The sequence below is a fragment of the Anomaloglossus baeobatrachus genome, chromosome 1, assembly GCF_048569485.1.
Source record: "Anomaloglossus baeobatrachus isolate aAnoBae1 chromosome 1, aAnoBae1.hap1, whole genome shotgun sequence".
NCBI lineage: Eukaryota > Metazoa > Chordata > Amphibia > Anura > Aromobatidae > Anomaloglossus > Anomaloglossus baeobatrachus.
This window is the reverse complement of record NC_134353.1, coordinates 774,573,177-774,595,702: the sequence shown is the minus strand read 5'-3', so window position 1 is coordinate 774,595,702 and position 22,526 is coordinate 774,573,177.

Here is a 22,526-nt window from a genome sequence, read left to right as displayed (position 1 = left end):
AGCAAATAGAAAAGTCCAACCTAACCTATCGAAAGCCTTTTCTGTATCAAGGCTAAGGAGTAACCCCTCCACCCATTTTTGTTCAGGGCATCAATAAGACTATGTTCACACACTTTTTTACCCAGAAGCTATCTCAATTCATTATTTAGACATAAAAACAAATTTATTAAATTTCATTAAAATTCACAAACCATCCCACACCGTGAACAATTAACACACAAAAAATTCCAGGACCATGGGAGAACCTCAATAAATAAATGTTGTAAGGAATACACATTCAAAGAATTGGTTAGTAGTGTTAAATCAAGGGAAGCAATCCTAGATTACCCTTAAGGGCACTTTACATGCAGCAATATCGCTATCGATATCGCTAGCGAGCGTACCCGCCCCCGTCAGTTGTGTGTCACTGGCAAATCGCTGCCCGTGGCGCATAACATCGCTTACACCCATCACACATACTTACCTGCCTAGCAATGTCGCTGTGGCCAGCAAACCGCCTCATTTTTAAGGGGGTGGTTCATTCGGCGTCAAAGCGACGTCACTAAGCGGTCGCCCAATAGAAGCGAAGGGGCGGAGATGAGCGGGACGAACATCCCACACACCTCCTTCCTTTTTCATTGCTGGCGGCCGCAGGTAAGGTGATGTTCCTCGTTCCTGTGGTGTCACACGTAGCGATATGTGCTGCCGCAGCAACGACGAACCACCTGTGTCCTGCAACAGCAACGATAATCAGGAAAGGAACGACGTGTCAACAATCAACGATTAGGTAAGTAATTTTGATCGTTAACGGTCGTTCGTGCGTTTCACACGCAAAGACGTCGCTAACGAGGCCGGATGTGCGTCACGAATTCCGTGACCCCAACGACATCTCGTTAGCGATGTCGTTGCGTGTAAAGCGGCCTTTAGTCTTAATTTCCACTACCTGTCAATGGAGATATAACATATGTTACGCGCACCCTAAAGGTAACTGGTGCCCCCATTCCTCGGCGGCTTCCCCTCGTATGCTGTCCCTAAACTCCCTTCCTATTCAACAAGGGTTACATGACATTAGCATTAAATACCAAGGGAAAATACAAAAACACTACTTATCTGAGATGTATTCAGGGCCAACACTTTAAGGCTGTCTATCATATGCACCGTCACGGTGAGACATGTGCTGTAACATATGCAGCCAACTGACATCTCTGGCGATTGCGCTATAATCCTGACTCCTGATGAACACCAATTAACAAGTGGGGAGAAACGCGTTGAGGCTTTGATACTTTTTTGGTTAAGTACTATGGAGACTGGGCACCACTATATGGCGGAGTGACATCACAGCCTTAAGGTGTTGGCCCTGAATACATCATATAAGATAAGTAGTGTTTTTGTATTGTTCACGGTGTGGGATGGTTTGTGAATTTTAATGAAATTTAATAAAATTGTTTTTATGTCTAAATAATAAATTGAGGTAGCTTCTGGGTAACAAATTGGAATTCTCTGCCTTATTTTGAATCTGTTTTCTATTGCTGTTATGTTCACATACTGCATCTTTTACTGCGTTTTTGGTGCATTTTTGACGTCACAAAGATGCACTTAAATGCATGCGTTTCCTTCTCCCAGCAAAGTCTATGAGATTTTTATTTTGCTGTCCGCACAGTGTGTGACGCCCTGGACTAGTCAGGTCATCCCAGGTAGTCCCATGCACACACACCCGTCCCTTAAAAAGGTGACAGCAGCCAAACTACAAACCTTTGTCACCACCCTCCGGGTTTGATGTTCACACCAGGGGGGTGGAGCCAGGTGGTTGGCTCCACCCACCGAGGAGTTCACAGGCCCGGAGGCGAGAAAACAGTTAGTTAGAGTTGAGCTTTGTGTGTGGAGTGAAGTGGAGTCAAGTTCAAGGGCAGACCTGTGCAGACACTAGGTGTCTGGGTTGGAGCCCAGTCACCTCTGGCAAAGAGGCAGACGGTGGTGGCCGCCTGCAGGAGCTGGGATTACAGCCAGTGGAACCGTAGGGACCGGGGACGAGCGGTGGCCCGCCGGTACCGAACCGGGGAACCGATTGGAAACTGGAGCACCAGCAGGGGTACTCAGACCCAGTACGAGGCCCAGAAACAACTAGGCTAAGTCAAATCAACTGATTGAGGACTGGACTTTAGGACCTTTTCCACACACGACCCAACTGAAGACAACAGCCCAACGATTAGGGTAAAGCCACCGCCCAGGCATAGAAACCTAAGGGGCCATCGTCTGCGGGCAAACAGGGCTCTCCTGACACACAGCAAGCTGGGGAGCGGACTACCGTTGCTTAGGCATAAGAGTCATAACTTTCACACAAGAGAGGTGCAGGAAAAAGGCGGAAACCACTAACCTGTTAAGGGGAAAACTGCATCCAGCTGCGGGCACCGTTCACCATCTTGTTTGGTTTACCAGAGACTTCCGCGTGTTTTCTCATAGTGAGCACAACAGTGCCTTCGGGCCGCACACCGCACCGACACCCCAGCACGCATCCGTCCCCTCACCTCAGCACCTCCCTCGGGCCCCCGGGACCACCATCCCCCTACCCATGGAAGGGGTCAACACCAAGCTGCGCAACACCATCCCCGGGAGCCTAGTCAACGGCAGCGGTGGTGTCCATCCATTCACCACAACCCGTGGGTGGCGTCATGAATTTAAATCTCCTACAAACCACCGTGGCTCCGGCCGTGGATCTCCCCACCGAAGTCCCTACGTGTAGCGCCAACCTCCTTTCAGAGTGATGTGACCCCGGGTCCGTGGAGAGCTCGAGCCACCCACCGACAAGCACGGATCCGAGCGGCTCGGCAGCTGGCCACGCCCCGGGGCGGTACAAGTGCATTGGTTTTTGGCTGCATCTTGGTTGTGTTTTTGAAGATGCAGCCAAGATGCAGCATGCCAATTATTTTTTCAACTTGTTCCTGCGTTTTAGAGGACTGACAGATCAATCCTCAGCTGACTCAGGGTTGGTGGGGGATTGATCCCTGGTATCTGGCTAGATGATGTTTCCCATAAAGTCAATTGGGACCAGAATCTGGCGCAAAAGGGTGGGAGCAAGCGCTTCATACTTACCGAATCACAGGCGTAGCTTTGACATTGCTTCCGCGGCCGGTCATTCACTACCTGGGCTGCTCATTACCTTCATTGAATATGCACTTATTCCCCCGCCCACCGATGGCAGTAATTGGTTGCAGTCAGATGAGTCTCCACCCTGAGTGACAGTGTTTCTGACTGCAACCAATTACTGACGCCAGTGGGCGTGTCTGTAATGTACAGCAAAATAATTAAATAAATGAAAAAGTTGGCGTAAGATCCCCCATATTTTGATGCCAGCAGAGCTAAAGCCCAACAGCTGGGGGCTGGTATTCTCAGACTTGGGATACCCATGGTTATTGGGCACTCCCCAGCCTAAAAATATATGCCAGCAGTTAACCAGAATTGCCGCATCCATTAGATGCGACAGTCCCGCCACTTTACCTGGCTCTTCCCAAATTGCCCTGGTGCAGTGGCAATCGGTGTAATAAGAAGTTAATAACAGCCCACAGCTGCCACTAAGTACTAGATTAGTAATGGCAGGCGCCTACTCGAAATACCCCCCATCACTAATCTGTAAGTGAAATGAACACAAACACTGAAATAATACTTTATTTGGAATAAAAACAAAAAAGATCTCTCTTTGACCACTTTATTAACCCCAACACAGCCTTCCAGGTCTGACGTAATCCACAAAGGTCCCACGATGCTTCCAGCACTGCTGCATATCTGAAGCTCACAGCGAGCACCATAGAACAGGATTGCCCTCTGTGAAGTTCAGGCCGCAACTGAAGTGAGCCACGCACTCAGCAGTGATGTCACTCAGGTTAGCTGTGGCCACAGCATGGCCACGACTTCCACCTGTGACAGCAAATCACCTGAGTGACGTCACCACTTATCGCGCGGCTCACTTCAGTTTCTGTGTGGAGATCACAAAGAGCAATCTTGTTCTATGGCGTTTGCTGTGATCTTCAGATATGAAGCAGTGGTGGAAGCGTTGTGGGAGCTAGTGTGGATTACATCGGCCCTGGAGGGGTGTTTGGGGAGTTAATAAAGTGGTGAAAGAGGGTGCTTTTTTGTCTTTTATTGCAAATAAAGGATTTTTTCGGTGTTCATGTTTATTTATTTTCACTTACAGATTAGTGATGGGGGTGTCTCATAGATGCCTACCATCACTAAACTAGAGCTTAGTAGCAGCTGTTGGCTGTTATTAACCCCTTATTACCTCAATTGACACTGTACCAGGACAATGGGAAGAGCCGGGCCCAGTGACAGAATTGGCGATGGATGCGCCACTTCTGGGGCGATTGTGGGCTGCTATTGTTAGGCTCGAAAGGGCCAAATAACGATGGCCCTTCCCACCCTAATAATATGAGCCCCCAGTTGTCTGCTGTATCTTGGCTGGTTTTAAAAAAAATGGGGGGACCCCACGTCATTTTTTTTTTTTTTTTTTAAATTAATCAAATAATTAAAAAAAATTGTGGGGTACCCTCTATTTTTCATAATCAGCCAAGGTACAGCAAACAGCTAAGGGTTACAGCCTACAGCTGCTGTTTCTGTGCTGGATATGAAAAAATAAGAAAAAAATTAAAAAACAGCTAGCCATGCTAGCTGTCCCTCTATCCAGCTATTCTGTCATTTCTTTCTATCTACTCTATCTGTTCTTTCTTATTATCTATTCTATGTATTCTTTCTATTATCTATCTATGATCTATCTATTACCTATATATCTATTTATCTACCTATTATCTAGCTATTATCTATCTATTTTCTATCTATCTATTCTGTAGCTATCTATTCTAGCTACCATGTTTTTCCAAAAATAAGACACTGTCTTATATTTTTTTTGCCCCCCAAAAAAGCTCTAGGGCTTATTTTTGGAGGAGGTCTTATTCTTGGAGAAACACGGTTGGGGGTAAGTTTACCCCCCAAAAAAACAGACCCCCCACTTCCCAGGAGACTCATACTCACAGACCAGGACGTCTGCGTGGTTCCCAGTGCCTCATGTGATCTCCGGTCGGTGCTGCACGCCGTCCTACCCTGCTGCTAGCTGACACACACAGAAGATCCCAGACACACACAGCAGATCACACACAGACACACAGCAGATCACAGATATACACAGCAGATCACACACAGCAGATCGCAGGCACACACAGCCGATCACAGATACACACAGCCGATCACAGATACACACAGCCGATCACAGATACACACAGCCTATCACACACAGCAGATCGCAGATATACACAGCAGATCACACACAGGAGATCGCAGGCACACACAGCCGATCACAGATACACACAGCCGATCACAGATACACACAGCAGATCACACACAGCAGATCGCAGTCACACACAGCCGATCACAGATACACACAGCCGATCACAGATACACACAGCCGATCACAGATACACACAGCCGATCACAGATACACACACAGCAGATCGCAGATATACACAGCAGATCACACACAGCAGATCTCAGGCATGCACAGCCATCACAGATACACACATCCGATCGCAGACACACACAGCCGATCACAGATACACACAGCCGATCACACACAGACACACAGCAGATCACAGATATACACAGCAGATCACACACAGCAGATCGCAGGCACACACAGCAGATCGCAGGCACACACAGCCGATCACAGATACACACAGCCGACCACAGATACACACACAGCAGATCGCAGATATACACAGCAGATCACACACAGCAGATCTCAGGCATGCACAGCCATCACAGATACACACATCCGATCGCAGACACACACAGCCGATCACAGATACACACAGCCGATCACACACAGACACACAGCAGATCACAGATATACACAGCAGATCACACACAGCAGATCGCAGGCACACACAGCAGATCGCAGGCACACACAGCCGACCACAGATACACACACAGCAGATCGCAGATATACACAGCCGATCACACACAGACACACAGCAGATCGCAGATATACACAGCAGATCACACACAGCAGATCGCAGATATACACAGCAGATCACACACAGCAGATCGCAGGCACACACAGCCGATCACAGATACACACATCTGATCGCAGACACACACAGCCGATCACAGATACACACAGCCGATCACAGATAAACACATCCGAACACAGACACACACAGCCGATCGCAGAAAAACACAGCCGATCGCAGACACACACACACACACACACACACAGACGATTGCAGACACACATCACATCACATCCAGCACTTACGGCAGAAGAGAATGAGAGCAAGTCACGTGTCTGGCCGCAGGTCCTGTTCTACGCGCTGCACTGCCTCTCAGGATTCTCCCGGCGAGAAGAGATCGGTGTCACTGGATGAGGTGAGTGTGTATGCGAACCGATGTGTGTGCGATCCGATGTTTGTGTGTGTGTGATTTGTTGTTTGTGTGTGAGGCGATGTTTGTGTGTGCGATCTGATTATGTGTGCAATCTGACTGTGTGTGCGATCCGATGTTTGTGTGTGAGATCTGGTGTGTGTGTGAGATCTGATTGTGTGTGTGTGTGTGTGAGCTGATGTGTGCGGGTGTGTGATCACTGCAGGTCCTCTGCTCGGTGTCGGGTGAGTGTAATCGCCGGGTGCCACTGTTAATAATGAAGTGTCCTGTTAGTATCTGTATCTTTTTTAGCTGCACGGAAACTTCATTATTGATCCGGGACTAGGGCTTATTTTCGGGGGAGGGCTTATATTTAAGCCTTTCTCCGAAAATGCTGAAAATCCCTGCTAGGGCTTATTTTTGGGGGAGGTCTTATTTTTGGTAAAGCACGGTATCTATGAATTATCCTATCCTAACATATTTTGTTTCTCCTTTCAAAAACACAGTAACAAAAATTTGGCAAAAATGCGGTAAAAAGTCATCAAAAACGTGGCAAAATGTGATGCTATTTTTGGACCACAAGCTGCATTTTCTGAGACCAGAGGAAAAAGATGCACTCAAGATGCACTCAAGATGCACTCAGAAAAAGGATGCAGTGTGTGAACATAGGCTTAGATTTATCTTTCGCCTAGTGTTATCCCCCTCCTGTCTGTTGAGGATGAAACCCACCTGGTCCTCATGTATTAATTGTGGGAGATGCACAGAGAGTCTGGTGGCAAGTATTCTCACAAATATTTTTAAGTCTGCATTGAGTAATGATATCGGGCAGTAGCTTACGCAATCAGCAGGGTCTTTTCCCTGTTTCGGTATTACAGTTATATGTGACCGTAACATCAAAGGGGGGATCCACACACCATTCAGGAATCGGTTGAAAAGTTTCAGCATATGGGGGATGAGTGTGTTCTAAAAAGTTTTATAATACAGGTATTTAAAGACATTGGGGCCAGGTGCCTTCCCATGCGGGATTTCTTTAATAGCTCATCACTGGTGATCGGGGCATTGAGTGTATTTAAAGCTTATGTACTGTACCTAACTCTGGCAAAGATCGAGCTGCAAGGTATTCATGTGAGAACGAGGTCCCTCGTCTCTACGTCTGGGGGTGTTTGCGTTTATTTACTTTCACTTACAGATTAATGATGGGGGATGTCTCATAGATGCCTGCCATCACAAATCTAGGGTTTAGCACCAGCTGTTGGCTGTTATTAACTCCTTATTACACTGATTGTCCCAGCCCCAGGGCAATGGGAAGAGGCGGGTCGATTGCCAGAACTGTCGTATTGTCACGCTCCCCGGGTCCCGACGCCATCCCTCACTCACCACCCCAGTCCCCGGGCCTCCTGTCTCCAGCCACACGTCCTCCTCTGCTCCCTCCAGGCTCCCGGTCTCCCATTCCCGGCGCTCCTCTGCAACCCAGGACACCCTGTCTGGCTCCCCTGCATCCTCGGCACCGCTCCCTGCTCTGGCCTCCGGTACTCGGGCGGCGCGCATGCGTATTAGGGCGCACGCGCGGTCATTGACCTCTTCTTAAAGGGCCAGCGCCCCTGAAACAGGATATTGCCTGAGTCAGGATTAGAGTATATAAAGAGCTTCCTGCCATATGGGCGGCGCCTGTTCTACGAGTTCTGTAGCTAGGAGTCCAGGTCCCTCTTTGCTGTGTCTCCTTCTAACCTTGTGTCTTCCACAGAAGCAGTGCTACCAAGCCTAACCTGGTCCTGTCCACAACCTGTCCGAGAGGTCCTACGGGGACTGTCCTGCCAAGTTAAACCTGGTCCTAATCACAACCCGTCCGAGTGGTTCTATGGGGACTGTCAGCTGAGACTCCACCACCTTCTCCAGTCTGAACCCGTCTCCTAACCTCGGCTTCACCCGGTGACCTCTGCCTCCTCTACCGGTGGGACTCTGCTCTTGTCTAACGGCTCTACCCGGCACCGGTACCTGGGCACCGTCATCTAACCTGGCACCAGGAACTCTAGGTCCCCAGGGAGTCACTCATTCCAGCTTCTGGAAAGGACTCCGATCTTAGTCCGCTCTGTGCTCCGGCAACCGTGTCCCTGGTACCTTTGGTGAGGTTGCTGGATTATCCCAGTCTTGGTGTAGCTCTGAGCTGCCTCACTGGAGGTGTCCGGGGCACGGCCCAGAGGATCCACCACCCGGACGCAACACGCATCTTATGAATGCTCCACTTGTGGGGTGGCTGTGGGCTACTATTGTTAATCTGGAAAAGGCCAAATAACCATGGCTCTGCCCACCTTAATAATATCAGCACCAAGTTGTCTGCTGTACCTTGGCTGGTTTTAGAAAAATGGGGGAAACCTTACAATATTTATTTTTTAAAAATATAAATCAAATAATAATAAAAAAAAGCAGAGGATCCCCTCTATTTTTCATAACCAGCCAAGGTACAGCAGACAGCTGAGGGTTGCAGCCTGCAGCTGTTCCTGTGCTGCATATGAAAAATGGGGGGATCCCACATCATTTTTTTACCCCCCAAAAAATTAAAAAAAACAGCAAGCCAAGGTGGCTATCCCTCTATCAAGATATTCTGTTATTTCTTTCTATCTATTCTATCTATCCTTTCTTACTATCTATTCTATGTATTTCTTTCTATCTACTCTACATGTTCTATCTATCTATCTATCTATTCTTTTTCTTTTTTCTATCTACCTATTCTAGCTATTTTTTCTATCTAGCTATCTATTTTAGCTATCATTTTATCATTTATCCTATCCTATCATATTTTGTTTCTCCTTTAAAAAATGTATTAACAAAAACACAGCAAAAACGCATCATCATTACAAGCGTTTTTCTTACATTTCTAGGATCTCTGTGCAGTTTGGTTGCACTTTGGGTGCAGTTAAAACTGCCGCGTGCGCATAAAGCCTCATAAGTAATTTTTATTGTAGTGCTATTATTATGCCTAGTTGATGTAATTATATTTGAAACAGTTTACTGACTTTTTAATACATTTTAAAACTTCTTTGAATTAAACAAGAACTTTGAGACATACAGCAAAAAGGGACATATACATAACAGATTTGTTACTGAAAAGTCTGCAGCTGAAAACCAGTTCTATTTCTGCAAGTCCTATTAATATCAATGGAACAGTTGCAGATAGAGTATTTTTTACACCAATTCTGCCAGGTGTAAACATACCCTAATTGTCAACCAGTGTCTCATATCAACTAGGAAAAAAATATGACCTTTATGGATTTTTTTTAATTTTTGAGAGGTCTCTCATATGCACAGACTGCTCCAAATGCTCCACGTCTTCTCAATGGCATTAGGATCCTGGCATTGATCAGATCATTCTAGGTCTATATTTTCCTCTTTTTACTATATTTGGTGGTTTAGGGTTCAGCTCACATTTGCATTGTGGTATTTATTTATAACATTTATTTTTATACAACTATAAAATATAATACTGTAATTTTTGACAGAGCTGTCCATATGCTAGTGAGTGACACACATATTTCTTACACTGAACAGTAATATTATTCTCAAACAACATTCTGTGTCAAGTTTCTATGCCAAATGCAATAAAACTAGAGACATTTTAGTAGTGTTAATCTGTGTGCAACATGAATTTGGAGGCCAGGGAAATGGAGACTTCTAATTTTCCAATAGGTAAAAGTACCAGGAAAATTTCCAAAAAACGAGAACACATTCGAGCTCCAGTAAAAGCATTCAAATAAACCCAAGAAGAATGGAATTCAGTGGAGAAAGTTTATTTAATTAACAAAAAGCAAAAATCTTAATATGATGGAGGAGTGCCTGATCCAGACATTGTCTTTTACATACATATGTGATGAAAGATTACAGCCCCTTTGAGTTTAAATATAATCATGAAGGATATCAGAACAATGCCATATTGTGTAGAGATTACAATAATGCTTCCAGTGAAGAACACAGGTCATTTAATGTTAGAATAGTAAAAGTTGACCTTGAAAATCTAATTATCTAGTTAACAGAACATAAATGTTGGAATTATTATATCCTTGATGACTGTCCCACCCCTGTTATCAGGACCTCGGCTTGGTTTAATGACATAAATATACAGTTAGGTCCAGAAATATTTGGACAGTGACACAATTTTCGCGAGTTGGGCTCTGCATGCCACCACATTGGATTTGAAATGAAACCTCTACAACAGAATTCAAGTGCAGATTGTAACGTTTAATTTGAAGGTTTGAACAAAAATATCTGATAGAAATTGTAGGAATTGTACACATTTCTTTACAAACACTCCACATTTTAGGAGGTCAAAAGTAATTGGACAAATAAACCAAACCCAAACAAAATATTTTTATTTTCAATATTTTGTTGCGAATCCTTTGGAGGCAATCACTGCCTTAAGTCTGGAACCCATGGACATCACCAAACGCTGGGTTTCCTCCTTCTTAATGCTTTGCCAGGCCTTTACAGCCGCAGTCTTCAGGTCTTGCTTGTTTGTGGGTCTTTCCGTCTTAAGTCTGGATTTGAGCAAGTGAAATGCATGCTCAATTGGGTTAAGATCTGGTGATTGACTTGGCCATTGCAGAATGTTCCACTTTTTTGCACTCATGAACTCCTGGGTAGCTTTGGCTGTATGCTTGGGGTCATTGTCCATCTGTACTATGAAGCGCCGTCCAATCAACTTTGCGGCATTTGGCTGAATCTGAGCTGAAAGTATATCCCGGTACACTTCAGAATTCATCCGGCTACTCTTGTCTGCTGTTATGTCATCAATAAACACAAGTGACCCAGTGCCATTGAAAGCCATGCATGCCCATGCCATCACGTTGCCTCCACCATGTTTTACAGAAGATGTGGTGTGCCTTGGATCATGTGCCGTTCCCTTTCTTCTCCAAACTTTTTTCTTCCCATCATTCTGGTACAGGTTGATCTTGGTCTCATCTGTACGTAGAATACTTTTCCAGAACTGAGCTGGCTTCATGAGGTGTTTTTCAGCAAATTTAACTCTGGCCTGTCTATTTTTGGAATTGATGAATGGTTTGCATCTAGATGTGAACCCTTTGTATTTACTTTCATGGAGTCTTCTCTTTACTGTTGACTTAGAGACAGATACACCTACTTCACTGAGAGTGTTCTGGACTTCAGTTGATGTTGTGAACGGGTTCTTCTTCACCAAAGAAAGTATGCGGCGATCATCCACCACTGTTGTCATCCATGGACGCCCAGGCCTTTTTGAGTTCCCAAGCTCACCAGTCAATTCCTTTTTTCTCAGAATGTACCCGACTGTTGATTTTGCTACTCCAAGCATGTCTGCTATCTCTCTGATGGATTTTTTCTTTTTTTTCAGCCTCAGGATGTTCTGCTTCACCTCAATTGAGAGTTCCTTAGACCGCATGTTGTCTGGTCACAGCAACAGCTTCCAAATGCAAAACCACACACCTGTAATCAACCCCAGACCTTTTAACTACTTCATTGATTACAGGTTAACGAGGGAGACGCCTTCAGAGTTAATTGCAGCCCTTAGAGTCCCTTGTCCAATTACTTTTGGTCCCTTTAAAAAGAGGAGGCTATGCATTACAGAGCTATGATTCCTAAACCCTTTCTCCGATTTGGATGTGAAAACTCTCATATTGCAGCTGGGAGTGTGCACTTTCAGCCCATATTATATATATAATTGTATTTCTGAACATGTTTTTGTAAACAGCTAAAATAACAAAACTTGTGTCACTGTCCAAATATTTCTGGACCTAACTGTATCTATGCTTGCTTTAAATATATATATTGCATCCTGCAGTGCTGTGTATTGGTATTATGAACAGATATTGGCAAGTATGGACTTTTTTTGGGTGATGTGTGTTTTGGATTTGATGTCCTTTTCAGAAAATGGCTTTTAATTTTCGAGTAGGGACTCATGAGACAACAAGAATATTTGGCCATTTTGGCCATAATATCAACAAATAGCTCATACATTTTTCAGTTTTGCAGGATGCAGCCAGACTGTGTGGTATTCGCCTGAAAAATACATTGTATGCATAGAGTCTTACCTAGAAAATGGAGACTGCAGAAATGGAGATGATTTTTAATATGAGTTTAAATGCAAAGTTGCTTGTTTTTAAGAATACTTTGTAATTTACCCCGCTAATTGGATGACAACACTTTTAAAGGGAATGTTAAAGAGTTTCAATTTTTTTCCCATTACATACAGCACTATAAATTATATAGCGCTATACATAATAAAGGATACTATGTAATAAGAATTGGTTCTATATATAACAAGAGGATGCTGTATAATACGGATCAGCACTATATATAACTACAGGGAATGCTGTCTAATAAGAGAGCACTATATATAACAACAAGGAATGGTACGTAATTAGGGACAACACTATACAACAACAGGGAATGCTATATATAGGACAGATCACTCAGTGTGCCTCGTTGATTAGCCTGTTTTTTATTATTATAATTATTATTATTATTTATTTATTTATAGAGCACTACTGATTCTATGGTGATGTAGATGAGAAGGGGTAAAGCCTGCTTTACACCTTACAATTAGGTATGCGATCTCGTATGCGATGTGACACGCCCAGGTCGCATATGCGATTGAATGAGATTGCACGTAGGTCGTTCATTTGCTGTCACACGTGCGTTAGTAGTCTATGTTAAATTGATCAATTTTGTGTGCGCTCCTTTAGATCACGTGTTCCGTGACGTATGCATTGGGCACCCTTTTTTTTTTTTTTATTTATTGACTTGCCAAGCGTGTGTAATGTGTACGGATGCGTTTTTACTATGTCATCTTTTTACTACGTCATCTGCCATTCAGCTCTGCTACATGGCCGCTGACAGCAGACACAGACAGCCATGTAGCAGAGCTGAATGGCAGATGACAGCAGACACAGAAAGAGCCGCACGATCAGAATAAACTTGGATTAACTTCACCCGACTTCATTGTCATGCTGCGGCTCTGTCTGTGTCGCGTTCTGATTAGCGGTCACCTGTGAAGGGCTCACCGGTGACCGCTAAACTCCTGAGTGACTGAATTGATCAGCCCTCTCTCATACTCACCGATCCCCGGCTCTGCACGGCATTCACACTGCTCCGGCGGCTTTAACTGTTTTGAAAAAGCCGGCCGCCCATTAAACAATCTCGTATTCCCTGCTTTCCCCGCCCACCGGCGCCTATGATTGGTTACAGTGAGACACGCCCCCACACTGAGTGACAGGTGTCACACTGCACCCAATCACAGCAGCCGGTGGGCGTGTCTATACTGTGCAGTGAAATAAATAATTAAAAAAAACGGCGTGCGGTCCCCCCCAATTTTAAAACCAGCCAGATAAAGCCATACGGCTGAAGGCTGGTATTCTCAGGATGGGGAGCCCCACGTTATGGGGAGCCCCCCAGCCTAACAATATCAGTCAGCAGCCGCCCAGAATTGCCGCATACATTAGATGCGACAGTTCTGGGACTGTACCCAGCTCTTCCCGATTTGCCCTGGTGCGTTGGCAAATCGGGGTAATAAGGAGTTATTGGCAGCCCATAGCTGCCAATAAATCCTAGATTAATCATGTCAGGCGTCTATGAGACACCTTCCATGATTAATCTGTAAATTACAGTAAATAAACACACACACCCGAAAAAATCCTTTATTAGAAATAAAAAACACAAACATATACCCTGGTTCACCACTTTAATCAGCCCCAAAAAGCCCTCCTTGTCCGGCGTACTCCAGGATGATGCAGCGTCGCTTCCAGCGCTGCTGTATGGAGGTGACCGGAGCTGCAGCAGACACAGCCACTCCTGTCACCTCCACACAGCTAATGAAGACAGCCGCGCGATCAGCTGAGCTGTCACTGAGGTTACCCGCTGTCACTGGATCCAGCGGTGGATGCAGCGGTGGCCGCGGGTAATCTCAGTGACAGCTCAGCTGATCGCGCTACTCACCGCCGCTCCTCTCACCTCCACGCAGCAACTGAGGTGAGTAGCGCGATCAGCTGAGCTGTCACTGAGGTTACCTGCTGCCATCGCTGCATCCACAGCTGGATCCAGTGACAGCGGGTAACCTCAGTGACAGCTCAGCTGATCGCGCGGCTGTCTTCATTTGCTGTGTGGAGGTGACCGGAGCGGCTGTGTCTGCTGCAGCTCCGGTCACCTCCATGCAGCAACGCTGGATGCGACGCTGGACCATCTTAGAGTACGCCGGACATGGAGGGCTTTTTGGTGCTGATTAAAGTGGTTAACCAGGGTATATGTTTGTGTTTTTTATTTATAATAAAGGATTTTTTCGGGCGTGTGTGTGTTTATTTACTGTAATTTACAGATTAACCATGGAGGGTGTCTCATAGACGCCTGACATGATTAATCTAGGACTTATTGGCAGCTATGGGCTGACAATAACTCCTTATTACCCCGATTTGCCAACACACCAGGGCAAATCGGGAAGAGCCGGGTACAGTCCCAGAACTGTCGCATCTAATGTATGCGGCAATTCTGGGCGGCTGTTTTTACTGATATTGTTAGGCTGGGGGGCTCCCCATAACGTGGAGCTCCCCATCCTGAGAATACCAGCCTTCAGCCATATGGCTTTATCTGGCTGGTTTTAAAATTGGGGGGGACCGCACGCCGTTTGTTTTAATTATTTAATTATTTATTTCACTGCACAGTATAGACACGCCCACCGGCTGCTATGATTGGGTGCAGTGTGACACCTGTCACTCAGCGTGGGGGCGTGTCTCACTGTAACCAATCATAGGCGCCGGTGGGCGGGGTAAGCAGGGAATACGAGATTGTTTAATGGGCGGCCGGCTTTTTCAAAACAGTAAAAGCCGCCGGAGCAGTGTGAATGCCGTGCAGCGCCGGGGATCGGAGATCAGTGAGTATGAGAGAGGGGGATAGACTGACATGGACAGAGAGAGAGGGACAGAGATAGTGACGGACTGTCAGAGATTAGTGAATGACAGACATTGTGAGCTTTTCAGCTGCGCTCTGAAGCAGACCTTTTTTAAGCTGCGGTGCAGAGCGCACACCTGCGCACATAGCCTCAGACATCAAAATCGTATGAGGGATGTCACACGTTTCAATTGACTAGGTTCATACAACAAAACGTCCAATGTATGAGGAATAAACGACGTGTATGCGATCACCGTATTTTCGTTCAATCTTGATTGCACGTAGGTGTCACACGCAAATACGTCACGAACGATGCAGGATGTGCGTCACTTACAACTTGACCCCGACGACGGATTGAAAGATTTATTGAAGCGTGTAAAGCAGGCATAACATACAAAATACAGATATAAGTCACAATAGACAGACTGGTACAGAAGGAAGAGGGCCCTGCCCTTCCAGGCTTACATTCCATAGGATACTGGGGAGGAGACAGTAGGTGGGGTGTTCTGTTTAAATAGAAAGATCACAGTAAATGACCACTGAACAGTAATGGTTTAACGATTGTTGGGCGTTTAGTGTCACGCGTCGGTCTCTGTAAAGATAACCCCTAGATAGAGAATACAAATTTACATCCAGTAAATTACCTCTGATGTCTTGTCTGATTACAGCCTATTTCCTTTTCATATTGCCAAATCTTCATATCAATGTCCTAACTCCGAGACTTGGTCACTGCAAAGTTTGCCAAACTGATCACTGCCTCCTTGTAAAAAAATTGGTCACATACTGTGTATGTACACATATATTTCCTAAATAAGAAATCCCACACATTGTGCCACTGCATACCATACAGACAAGCGCCACACCAAAAAATATATAATTAGCTGTTATGCAACTCACCATTACAAATGTAAATTAATAATCAACCATTCTGTCCCGAATTAACTTTAATTAGCCACTCCACCCCTCATAAATATTTAAATTAATCCAATATTATCCAATGTACCCTTTCCCCCAATTGAATGAGCGCTCATCCACAGGGGTGTATCTCTTTTACTTACTTCCTCTGTCTTCTGTTTCACTTGTTCTTCTCTTGATCACTCTGCAATCCATCTGAGGAAAGTCTTAAGGCCCCGTCACACTAAGCAACATCGCTAGCAACATCGCTGCTAACGAACAACTTTTGTGACGTTGCTAGCGATGTTGCTGTGTGTGACATCCAGCAACAACCTGGCCCCTGCTGTGAGGTAGTTGGTTGTTGCTGAATGTCCTGGGCCATTTTTTAGTTGTTGCTGTCCCGCTGTGAAGCACAGATCGCTGTGTGTGACAGCGAGACAGCAACAACTAAATGTGCAGGCAGCAGGAGCCGGCTTCTGCGGAGGCTGGTAAGCAATGTAAACATCGGGTAACCAAGAAGCCCTGTCCTTGGTTACCCGACATTTACCTTCGTTACCAGCCTCCGCCCTCTCACTGTCAGTGCCGGCTCCAGCTCTGTGCACATGTAGCTGCAGGACACATCGGGTTAATTAACCCGATGTGTGCTGTAACTAGGAGAGCAAGGAGCCAGCGCTCAGTGTGCGCTGCTCCCTGCTCTGTGCACATGTAGCTGCAGCACACATCGGGTTAATTAACCCGATGTGTGCTGTAACTAGGAGAGCAAGGAGCCAGCGCTCAGTGTGCGCTGCTCCCTGCTCTGTGCACATTTAGCTGCAGCACACATTGGGTAATTAACCCGATGTGTGCTGTACTAGGAGAGCAGGGAGCCAGCGCTCAGTGTGCGCTGCTCCCTGCTCTCTGCACGTGTAGCTGCGTGAGCTGGTAACCAAGGTAAATATCGGGTTGGTTTCCCGATATTTACCTTAGTTACCAAGCGCAGCATCTTCCACGCGGCGCTGGGGGCTGGTCACTGGTTGCTGGTGAGCTCACCAGCAACTCGTGTAGCCACGCTCCAGCGATCCCTGCCAGGTCAGGTTGCTGGTGGGATCGCTGGAGCGTCGCAGTGTCACATCTCACCAGCAACCTCCTAGCAACTTACCAGCGATCCCTATCGTTGTTGGGATCGCTGGTAAGTTGCTTAGTGTGACTGGACCTTTATTGTTAGACCAAAACATTGATTTGGATTACGATTCCAAAAAAGCTAATTTTTTTATTCATTACACAACTGGAGTACCGTGTTCCTTTTTATACTGTCACCCCAATTCATTACTAGTCCCTCTCCTGCATTCTCAACATCCCATTACTGTGTTCCCCCTGCTCTCCCGATTCATTATAATTACATGTCCCTCCAATTCGTTATAGTCACATACCCACTTCCCACCAATTCATTATGTCACGTGCTCTCTCCTACCCCCATCCACAAATCATTATAATTTCTTCTCTCCTGACCCCTACCCTTAATTCATTATAATTCCATTAATTTACAACTCTTTTCTATAGACTTTTACATGTATAAAAAATCAAAACAGCAGACTCGGTGTCATTCAACGTTGAACGACACTGCAGTTGTCAGTTTGAGTGGTAACTGCTCAAATCTTTTTCCTGTCTATTGTTTGTTGTTGCTGCAATCTTTTTAAGTAGTTGGACATTTTTAATTTTCCTTCAGACAGTTGAAATGATAATTCTACTTGAAAATTATCATCGATTTTTACTCTTAAGGAAAATTTCAAAGCTTAACACAACAAAGGGAACTGTCTAGATTACATCACATTTTAATGCATAGAACCTAAACAAGTGGAAAAGTAGATTAAATTTATGCAACCACTGGTATTTACGTACCATCTTGGATTGGTTTTGGTTAATCCATCTACTTTTGTCTTGTCAGCGGCAGCATTGCCATTTGTCACATGTGCAGTATGCCTTGTTTGACCGACAGTGGTATTATACTGTAGATTTAGTGCAATGTTCTCTTTTCTTCAGACTTCCATTGTTTGGTAATGCTGCTAAGCATCTCTTTTCTAGGATGAGCAGCCAAAAACACCATTAATGTCACCTTTGTCCTGATTAGAAGCCTGACAATGCTGGCACAGAAGTGTCTAGGATTTGAGTGGGAGATGTTGATGCAAATCCCTATGACTACTTCCTTGTGTCCTTTTTCCTGTGATTTAATCTCTGTGTATTTTGTCAAGGTCCTACGATATCAAGGACGTTCAATCCTTGTCTTTGTTCCTTGCTGCTACACAATGTCAATAAGATTTGTTGCAGTTTAGTGCAACTCAGAAGAGTGTAATATTTTGTGCAATTAGAGCAGAATAGTTATTCCAAACCTAGTTTTCTTTAGAAGCAATATAATTGTAGATAATAAGGTAGATTAGAAATATACAAGACAACACAAGAGATGGAACAACTGTTTTGCAATGAATTGAACTTTTTTTCTGGAGGACTAAAAGGAGGTAGTGATGTGTTGTTAGTGCTCGAAAATGTGTAGACAGTCTTAAAGGAAAGTGATCATCAGAAAATGACCTACTGTTAAAATTTAGTGTTTATTTTTTTTTTAAACAGCACACTCTATATGACAAATATAAATATAATCCTTGCTATCCTCAGACTGGTGATGGGGGCTTTTTAGTCCTACTTCCTTTTGTTTCAGGAAACAACATTTGTACATAGTCACATTAGTCAGATACCAATTGGATATTTTGTTTTTAAGTGTTCTACTGAGCCTGTGCAATGGTCATTGTGAGGGGAGGGGGGGTAGGTTCATCTGTGACATCCCCTATTGTGATTGGTGGATCCTTTATCAGCTGTGTATAGAGGTATTACCTGTCATTGTAATCCTGCTTCTACTAAAGTGCAAATAGCCACTTCAAAGAGCTAGAAGACAATAACCCTAATGTCAAAAAAAGAGAGGAAAACTTCAGCTCTCCCCTCTTCACTCCCAAACCTTACCTCTGGTGCACGGAAACACCCTGACCTGGGTGGAAACACATGAAGAAAAGGAGAAAATTCCAGCAACTCCAGGAGAGAGTAGATTTTCTTTAAAAGCAGATTCTTTATTGATAATAAAAATATTCCATCAAGGCAAGACAAAAATGGAAAGGCAAGATAGAGGAGCTGTTTCCTACGCGTTTCAACCTAAATAGGTCTTAATCATGGAATGCCAATAACCCTAAAGCCACTTTTTAGAAGAAGACAATCCTAAAATTCATTATTGACCCCTTAACATGCCTCATGAGTTAGGATAAGAAGCTAATCCAGACACTCCAATTGCAGACACTGTGTTTCGGGATGTTTGCCCCTCATCAGTGCAAAGCAGGAGGTCTGATTTGGCTACATAAGAAGCCCTTGGGCTAAATGGTAAAGTCACTCCTTCTGGAGAGTGCTGTGAGGAAATTTGTAGGCACTGCAATGCTCCTATGGGAATTTGAATAGGAAATCAGTTTCTGACAATCAATATTGATTCTTTAATGAGCCATGTAACAGCACTCCCTACAAGGTGTGACAGTACCCCTTAGATCAGGTATACACAACATACGGCCCACAGGTTGCATTCAGCCTACTAAAGCATTTGCTGTAGCTCACAGATCTGTCTGGTACATGAATGCAGCACCACAACCACCATCCACCATCAGTACATGAATGCAATGATAAAACCACATTCACTACCTGATCCAGCACCAGAATCACCATCACCATCAGTATATGAATACAGTTTCAGAACCATTTTCAGTACATGAATTTAGTGCCTGAACAAATGAAAGCACATGACTGTAGCAGCAGAACCACCGTCAGTGCATTAATGCAGCGTCATAACCATTGTCAGTATATAAATGCAGAACCAAGACCACCATCATTACATGAATGCAGCAACAAAACCACTGCCAGGACCTGAATGCAGTGCCAGAATCACCATCAGTATAGTAACGCAATGCCATAACCATTGTTGGTACATGAATGCAGCTCTAGAAGCACCATCAGAACATGAATGCAACACTAGAACCAACATCAGTACTTAAATTCAGTACCAGAACCAGTGTTGGTACATACATTTTGCACCAAAACCACCATCATTACATGAATGTAGTGCAAGGACCACCGTCAGTACTTGAATGCCGCGTCAGAACCACGGTGAGTACATGACTGAAGCATCAAAACCACCGTCAGAACCTAAATGCGCACTCGGTGCTTCTTGGCATTTTTGCTAAGATTAAGTGTAGTGTTGTTATTAGAATAACTTCTGAGTTACCTACACTTCATGAGAAACAATTGAACCTGAAAGGAGAGCTTTGAAACCCAGCGGATATCGGAAAAAGAAGGCAAATATCGATCGGAGGAAGAAGTTCTGAGAAAGAAGACTAAAAGCCACTTTACACGCAACGACATTGCTAACGGGTTGTCGCTGGGGTCACGGTATTCGTGACGCACATCCAGCCTCGTTAGGAACCACCGTCAATGATCACAAATACTCACCATATCGTTGATCGTTGACAGGTTGCTCTAATCTCAAATATTGTTGCTTTTGCAGGACCCAGGTTGTTCGTCGTTCCTGCGGCAGCACACATCGCTATGTGTGACACCGCAGGAACGAGGAACAACATCGTACCTGTGGATCGTACCTGTGGCCGCCGGCAATGAGGAAGGAAGGTGGGTGAGATGTTCCGGCTGCTCATCTCCGCCCCTCTGCTTCTATTGGGCAGTCGCTTAGTGATGCCGCTGTGATGCCGTACGAACCGCCCCCTTACAAAGGAGGCGGTTCACCGGCCACACCAACATCGCTAGGCAGGTAAGTATGTGTGATGGGGACTAACGATGTTGTGCACCACGGGCAGCGATTTACCCGTGATGCACAACCGACAGGGGCGGGTGCTTTCACCAGCGACTGTGTGTAAAGTGCCCTTAAGACTCAGGGATGATTCGGGGATACCTGAGGAGCTTAGAGGATGACTACAGGGAGACAATTTGTTCAGAAGACGACCGGAGAAGAATTAATGATCCAGACTAGAGTTGAGCGCGGTTCGCGGTTCGAGGTTCTCCAGTTCGCGGCTCGAGTGATTTTGGGGGCTGTTCTAGATCGAAGTAGAACTCGAGCTTTTTGCTAAAGCTCGATAGTTCTAGATATGTTCGAGAATGGTTCTAGCAGCAAAAAGACAAGCTAATTACTAGCTGGCTTTCCGCTGTAATAGTGTAAGTCACTCTGTGACTCACACTATTATGAAATTTCAGCGTATAGTGTGCGGGAACAGCGCATTGAGATCACTGCTGTTTGGATAATGGCGATCGCCATTTTTTTTTTTTTCCTTGTCTTCATTCCCTAAGAGCGCGCGTGTAGTGGGGCGGGCCAGCATGTCAGCCAATCCCAGACACACACACAGCTAAGTGGACTTTTAGCCAGAGAAGCAACGGCATGTGTGATAGGATGTCCATGTCACATGTGCCTGCATTATAAAAACGAGTATCTGCCCGTCCGGACACCATTATCTCTTCTGCGTCTGGGTGTCAGACACCGCTGGCGTAGCTCCTGTCTCCGATACTGCTGTGTACGCTCTGTACACAGCGCTATACAGAATAGGGATAAAAGTTTCTATTAGTCCTTTTAAGGGCTAATACCGGCAGGGTCAGAGCCATAGGTGACAGTCAGGGCCGTGAAAACAGATTTTAACAGCTACACAAGATGACAGCATCTGTGTAGCTAAGGTCAGGGATTTCCTCGCTGCATTTCCCCATTAGGAGGGATAGAAAGGCAGGCTTCCTTTCCTCTACCCAGACCCACAACCCTGCCACTGTACCCTCCTGCCCTTTGCACACTCAAGCTCATTGTTACTAAGCCATTATAGTAGCAAACACTGAGGAAACTTAGTGGCATCCTAAACGTGGCTGTTGGACTTCTGTATTGTCCCACTAGTGCAAAGATATTTGCAGCACGTCTGCCTGCATTGCACACTCAAACTCATTGTTACTAAGCCATTATAGTAGTAAACACTGAGGAAACTTAGTAGCATCCTAAACGTGGCTGTTGGACTTCTGTATTGTCCCACTAGTGCAAAGATATTTGCAGCACGTCTGCCTGCATTGCACACTCAAACTCATTGTTACAAAGCCATTATAATACCAAACACTGAGGAAACTTAGTGGCATCCTAAAAGTGGCTGTTGGACTTCTGTATTGTCCCACTAGTGCAAACATATTTGCAGCACGTCTGCCTGCATTGCACACTCAAACTCATTGTTACAAAGCCATTATAATACCAAACACTGAGGAAATGTAGTGGCATCCTAAAATTGGCTGTTGGACTTCTGTATTGTCCC